This window comes from Garra rufa, chromosome 6 (assembly GCF_049309525.1).
Source record: "Garra rufa chromosome 6, GarRuf1.0, whole genome shotgun sequence".
NCBI classification, from domain to species: domain Eukaryota; kingdom Metazoa; phylum Chordata; class Actinopteri; order Cypriniformes; family Cyprinidae; genus Garra; species Garra rufa.
The window spans coordinates 55,949,593-55,956,379 of record NC_133366.1 but is presented as its reverse complement, the minus strand read 5'-3'; positions in this window follow the sequence as shown (position 1 = coordinate 55,956,379).

Genomic DNA, 6,787 nt, shown 5'->3' with positions numbered 1-6,787 from the left:
GTTCCGGTTTCACGGAAGTGAAAATCACGCCGTTGAAACACGGAGGATGACGACAGAACTGGATTCTGTATCCTAACTGAACTGTCTTTAGCACCCAAGGAGAGATGTCTGGCAGAGATTTCCATGCTGCCAGACTCTCTGAGAGTGGTATTAGCTTTGATACTTCCTTTTGAGGGGGTGTTAGATGTTCCGCGTCCAGGATGACAGCTGGAAGCAACGGAACATCTAACATTTCGCTGGAAACTTCTGCCCCCCGAAACACACGAGGTGGCGGGGAAGGAGAGTTTCCGTGAGGGTATCGGAAAGGGGCGGAGAGACCCATGTTGCGCCCCATCTCGCAGGGGGTTACCCCCACCAGATTGGGCGCCAGACCGTCAGGACCTCTTCTTTCTATTAATGATAGTCCTGAGGTCCTGCTTGGGAGGTTGTTGAGCGTGGCGAACCCTCCAATTCCCACGAGGGGGGGCGCGCTCAGCCACGCTCAACTTTTGAACCTCCCTAGGTTTCGAAGGACCGGGGCGAGGCTGGGTGGCAGACAGCCCCTCCCTTTGAGTGAGGCGAGGAAGAAATTGACCGAACGCTTCCTCATAGTTTTTCACTTCCTTATATTTGGCGACTACTGAGTTAACAGAGTTGCCAAATAATCCAGAGGGAGAAACGGGGGAATCTAATAGGAAAACACGATCTTTTTCTTTTATTCCTGTTAGATTCAACCACAAATGCCTCTCCGTGCTGACTAAAGCACCCATAGAACGGCCGATAGCACGAGCCGTCTGCTTGGTCGCACGGAGAGACAGATCTGTGGCTCGACGAAGCTCAGCGAAAGCTTCCTCGTCGATGACACTGCCCACACTCAAGTCCTTTAATAGGTCAGCCTGGTACGCCTGCAACACAGCCATTGTGTGCAGCGCAGCACCAGCCTGACCTGCAGCCTGATAAGCTTTACCCACTAAAGTTGATGTTATACGACAAGGTTTAGTGGGGAGAGTAGGTTTCTTCATAGAAGATGCCAAAGCAGGAGAGAGATAACTCGCAAGCGTCTCTTCAACCTTAGGCATCTCCTTATACCCGCGTGCATTTGCACCCACGATAGTCGAAAAAGTCGACGTCGAGGGCATAAACACACGAGAAGTATATGGCTTACTCCATGATTTAGACAACTCATCATGGAGGTCCTCGAAAAAGGGAAGAAAGTGGTGCTGAACTTTCTTTCCTTTGCCACCGGACAGAAACCTATCTTCAAGCTTACTACGTTTGGGGGTATCTTGATCGTGTGGCCAGTCAAGCTGCAATCTGGCCACAGCCTGAGTAATCACCTCAATCAATTCCTCAGTGGATTTAATTCCGCGAGAGGAAAGCTCAGAAGGTGGCTGCTCATGCTCTGACGAACCAAGAGAACATTCATCCCCCTCGTGAACCGAAGAAGCACCGGAATGCGCTTCGACTTCACGAGGAGGAATGTGAGGATCTGGCGACACGGCAAGAGAAAGGGACGGACCCGTCTCTTGCTCATGAACCAAATCCATATGAGAACCCCACGATGTTAATGTGGGTGCGGAATGAAAATAGTTCAGACGGGAGCGAAGCATTTTAACTGTGAGAAGATCACAGTGCTCGCATCCGCCTTTGTCTATCGCCATAACCGCATGTTCTTCCCCCAAACAAACAAAGCAGTAATCGTGTGTGTCTAACTCACTCATAGGACGAGAGCAAGGAAGCACACAGCGCTTACCGCTTTGTTGATTCATTCTCTGCTTTCAAACTGTTAAACACGTTGAACAAGAGAGAGAGAAGGAGAATGAAAGTTCTGCACACTGACTGCTGACAACTAACTCCTAGCAAGATCAATAGTTTGATTTGAGAGAGAGAGAGCGTTCTTGCCACACACATGCACAGAATGATCTGAAGACAAAAGACCTGACGATGCACCTGCGGCTCATCTATTTATAGCCTACGTGTCACGGTGCGCTCTGATGACGTCATCAACCGAGGCTATAATACCTCCGGGTCAACTCTGTTGACGTGTTACACACATCTTTCACAGCTGGTCACGAATAGAGACGTTCCCATAGCGCTTTAGCAAGCGCAGCATCGAGTATAGCTCTCAAAAGGGAACAGCGTTTCAGCGCAGAACAAAGTTGGTTCAGGCAATGCAAGCTGAATCTCTGTCCCACTTTAAATTTGCAGTCTGTGCATGAATAAAACCTATTTTGCAACACAGAGAAACATATCTGAAGGTGTTAGAAGTGTTTTGCATGATTTTTGAAGTTAGACCCTGAAATGTCAGAAAACAGCGTTTCAGCGCAGAACAAAGTTGGTTCAGGCAATGCAAGCTGAATCTCTGTCCCACTTTAAATTTACACTCTGTGCATGAATAAAAGCTATTTTGCAACACAGAGAAACATATCTGAAGGTGTTAGAAGTGTTTTGCATGATTTTTGAAGTTAGACCCTGAAATGTCAGAAAACAGCTTTTCAGCGCAGAACAAAGTTGGTTCAGGCAATGCAAGCTGAATCTCTGTTCCACTTTAAATTTGCAGTCTGTGCATGAATAAAACCTATTTTGCAACACAGAGAAACATATCTGAAGGTGTTAGAAGTGTTTTGCATGATTTTTGAAGTTAGACCCTGAAATGTCAGAAAACAGCGTTTCAGCGCAGAACAAAGTTGGTTCAGGCAATGCAAGCTGAATCTCTGTCCCACTTTAAATTTACACTCTGTGCATTAATAAAAGCTATTTTGCAACACAGAGAAACATATCTGAAGGTGTTAGAAGTGTTTTGCATGATTTTTGAAGTTAGACCCTGAAATGTCAGAAAACAGCGTTTCAGCGCAGAACAAAGTTGGTTCAGGCAATGCAAGCTGAATCTCTGTCCCACTTTAAATTTACACTCTGTGCATGAATAAAAGCTATTTTGCAACACAGAGAAACATATCTGAAGGTGTAAGAAGTGTTTTGCATGATTTTTGAAGTTAGACCCTGAAATGTCAGAAAACAGCTTTTCAGCGCAGAACAAAGTTGGTTCAGGCAATGCAAGCTGAATCTCGGTCCCACTTTAACTTTGCAGTCTGTGCATGAATAAAACCTATTTTGCAACACAGAGAAACATATCTGAAGGTGTTAGAAGTGTTTTGCATGATTTTTGAAGTTAGACCCTGAAATGTCAGAAAACAGCGTTTCAGCGCAGAACAAAGTTGGTTCAGGCAATGCAAGCTGAATCTCTGTCCCACTTTAAATTTACACTCTGTGCATGAATAAAAGCTATTTTGCAACACAGAGAAACATATCTGAAGGTGTTAGAAGTGTTTTGCATGATTTTTCAAGTTAGACCCTGAAATGTCAGAAAACAGCGTTTCAGCGCAGAACAAAGTTGGTTCAGGCAATGCAAGCTGAATCTCTGTCCCACTTTAAATTTGCAGTCTGTGCATGAATAAAACCTATTTTGCAACACAGAGAAACATATCTGAAGGTGTTAGAAGTGTTTTGCATGATTTTTGAAGTTAGACCCTGAAATGTCAGAAAACAGCGTTTCAGCGCAGAACAAAGTTGGTTCAGGCAATGCAAGCTGAATCTCTGTCCCACTTTAAATTTACACTCTGTGCATGAATAAAAGCTATTTTGCAACACAGAGAAACATATCTGAAGGTGTTAGAAGTGTTTTGCATGATTTTTGAAGTTAGACCCTGAAATGTCAGAAAACAGCTTTTCAGCGCAGAACAAAGTTGGTTCAGGCAATGCAAGCTGAATCTCTGTTCCACTTTAAATTTGCAGTCTGTGCATGAATAAAACCTATTTTGCAACACAGAGAAACATATCTGAAGGTGTTAGAAGTGTTTTGCATGATTTTTGAAGTTAGACCCTGAAATGTCAGAAAACAGCGTTTCAGCGCAGAACAAAGTTGGTTCAGGCAATGCAAGCTGAATCTCTGTCCCACTTTAAATTTACACTCTGTGCATTAATAAAAGCTATTTTGCAACACAGAGAAACATATCTGAAGGTGTTAGAAGTGTTTTGCATGATTTTTGAAGTTAGACCCTGAAATGTCAGAAAACAGCGTTTCAGCGCAGAACAAAGTTGGTTCAGGCAATGCAAGCTGAATCTCTGTCCCACTTTAAATTTACACTCTGTGCATGAATAAAAGCTATTTTGCAACACAGAGAAACATATCTGAAGGTGTAAGAAGTGTTTTGCATGATTTTTGAAGTTAGACCCTGAAATGTCAGAAAACAGCTTTTCAGCGCAGAACAAAGTTGGTTCAGGCAATGCAAGCTGAATCTCGGTCCCACTTTAACTTTGCAGTCTGTGCATGAATAAAACCTATTTTGCAACACAGAGAAACATATCTGAAGGTGTTAGAAGTGTTTTGCATGATTTTTGAAGTTAGACCCTGAAATGTCAGAAAACAGCGTTTCAGCGCAGAACAAAGTTGGTTCAGGCAATGCAAGCTGAATCTCTGTCCCACTTTAAATTTACACTCTGTGCATGAATAAAAGCTATTTTGCAACACAGAGAAACATATCTGAAGGTGTTAGAAGTGTTTTGCATGATTTTTCAAGTTAGACCCTGAAATGTCAGAAAACAGCGTTTCAGCGCAGAACAAAGTTGGTTCAGGCAATGCAAGCTGAATCTCTGTCCCACTTTAAATTTGCAGTCTGTGCATGAATAAAACCTATTTTGCAACACAGAGAAACATATCTGAAGGTGTTAGAAGTGTTTTGCATGATTTTTGAAGTTAGACCCTGAAATGTCAGAAAACAGCGTTTCAGCGCAGAACAAAGTTGGTTCAGGCAATGCAAGCTGAATCTCTGTCCCACTTTAAATTTACACTCTGTGCATGAATAAAAGCTATTTTGCAACACAGAGAAACATATCTGAAGGTGTTAGAAGTGTTTTGCATGATTTTTGAAGTTAGACCCTGAAATGTCAGAAAACAGCTTTTCAGCGCAGAACAAAGTTGGTTCAGGCAATGCAAGCTGAATCTCTGTTCCACTTTAAATTTGCAGTCTGTGCATGAATAAAACCTATTTTGCAACACAGAGAAACATATCTGAAGGTGTTAGAAGTGTTTTGCATGATTTTTGAAGTTAGACCCTGAAATGTCAGAAAACAGCGTTTCAGCGCAGAACAAAGTTGGTTCAGGCAATGCAAGCTGAATCTCTGTCCCACTTTAAATTTACACTCTGTGCATTAATAAAAGCTATTTTGCAACACAGAGAAACATATCTGAAGGTGTTAGAAGTGTTTTGCATGATTTTTGAAGTTAGACCCTGAAATGTCAGAAAACAGCGTTTCAGCGCAGAACAAAGTTGGTTCAGGCAATGCAAGCTGAATCTCTGTCCCACTTTAAATTTACACTCTGTGCATGAATAAAAGCTATTTTGCAACACAGAGAAACATATCTGAAGGTGTAAGAAGTGTTTTGCATGATTTTTGAAGTTAGACCCTGAAATGTCAGAAAACAGCTTTTCAGCGCAGAACAAAGTTGGTTCAGGCAATGCAAGCTGAATCTCGGTCCCACTTTAACTTTGCAGTCTGTGAATGAATAAAACCTATTTTGCAACACAGAGAAACATATCTGAAGGTGTTAGAAGTGTTTTGCATGATTTTTGAAGTTAGACCCTGAAATGTCAGAAAACAGCGTTTCAGCGCAGAACAAAGTTGGTTCAGGCAATGCAAGCTGAATCTCTGTCCCACTTTAAATTTACACTCTGTGCATGAATAAAAGCTATTTTGCAACACAGAGAAACATATCTGAAGGTGTTAGAAGTGTTTTGCATGATTTTTGAAGTTAGACCCTGAAATGTCAGAAAACAGCTTTTCAGCGTAGAACAAAGTTGGTTCAGGCAATGCAAGCTGAATCTCTGTCCCACTTTAAATTTGCAGTCTGTGCATGAATAAAACCTATTTTGCAACACAGAGAAACATATCTGAAGGTGTTAGAAGTGTTTTGCATGATTTTTGAAGTTAGACCCTGAAATGTCAGAAAACAGCGTTTCAGCGCAGAACAAAGTTGGTTCAGGCAATGCAAGCTGAATCTCTGTCCCACTTTAAATTTACACTCTGTGCATGAATAAAAGCTATTTTGCAACACAGAGAAACATATCTGAAGGTGTTAGAAGTGTTTTGCATGATTTTTGAAGTTAGACCCTGAAATGTCAGAAAACAGCGTTTCAGCGCAGAACAAAGTTGGTTCAGGCAATGCAAGCTGAATCTCTGTCCCACTTTAAATTTACACTCTGTGCATGAATAAAACCTATTTTGCAACACAGAGAAACATATCTGAAGGTGTTAGAAGTGTTTTGCATGATTTTTGAAGTTAGACCCTGAAATGTCAGAAAACAGCGTTTCAGCGCAGAACAAAGTTGGTTCAGGCAATGCAAGCTGAATCTCTGTCCCACTTTAAATTTACACTCTGTGCATGAATAAAAGCTATTTTGCAACACAGAGAAACATATCTGAAGGTGTTAGAAGTGTTTTGCATGATTTTTGAAGTTAGACCCTGAAATGTCAGAAAACAGCTTTTCAGCGCAGAACAAAGTTGGTTCAGGCAATGCAAGCTGAATCTCTGTCCCACTTTAAATTTGCAGTCTGTGCATGAATAAAACCTATTTTGCAACACAGAGAAACATATCTGAAGGTGTTAGAAGTGTTTTGCATGATTTTTGAAGTTAGACCCTGAAATGTCAGAAAACAGCGTTTCAGCGCAAAACAAAGTTGGTTCAGGCAATGCAAGCTGAATCTCTGTCCCACTTTAAATTTACACTCTGTGCATGAATAAAAGCTATTT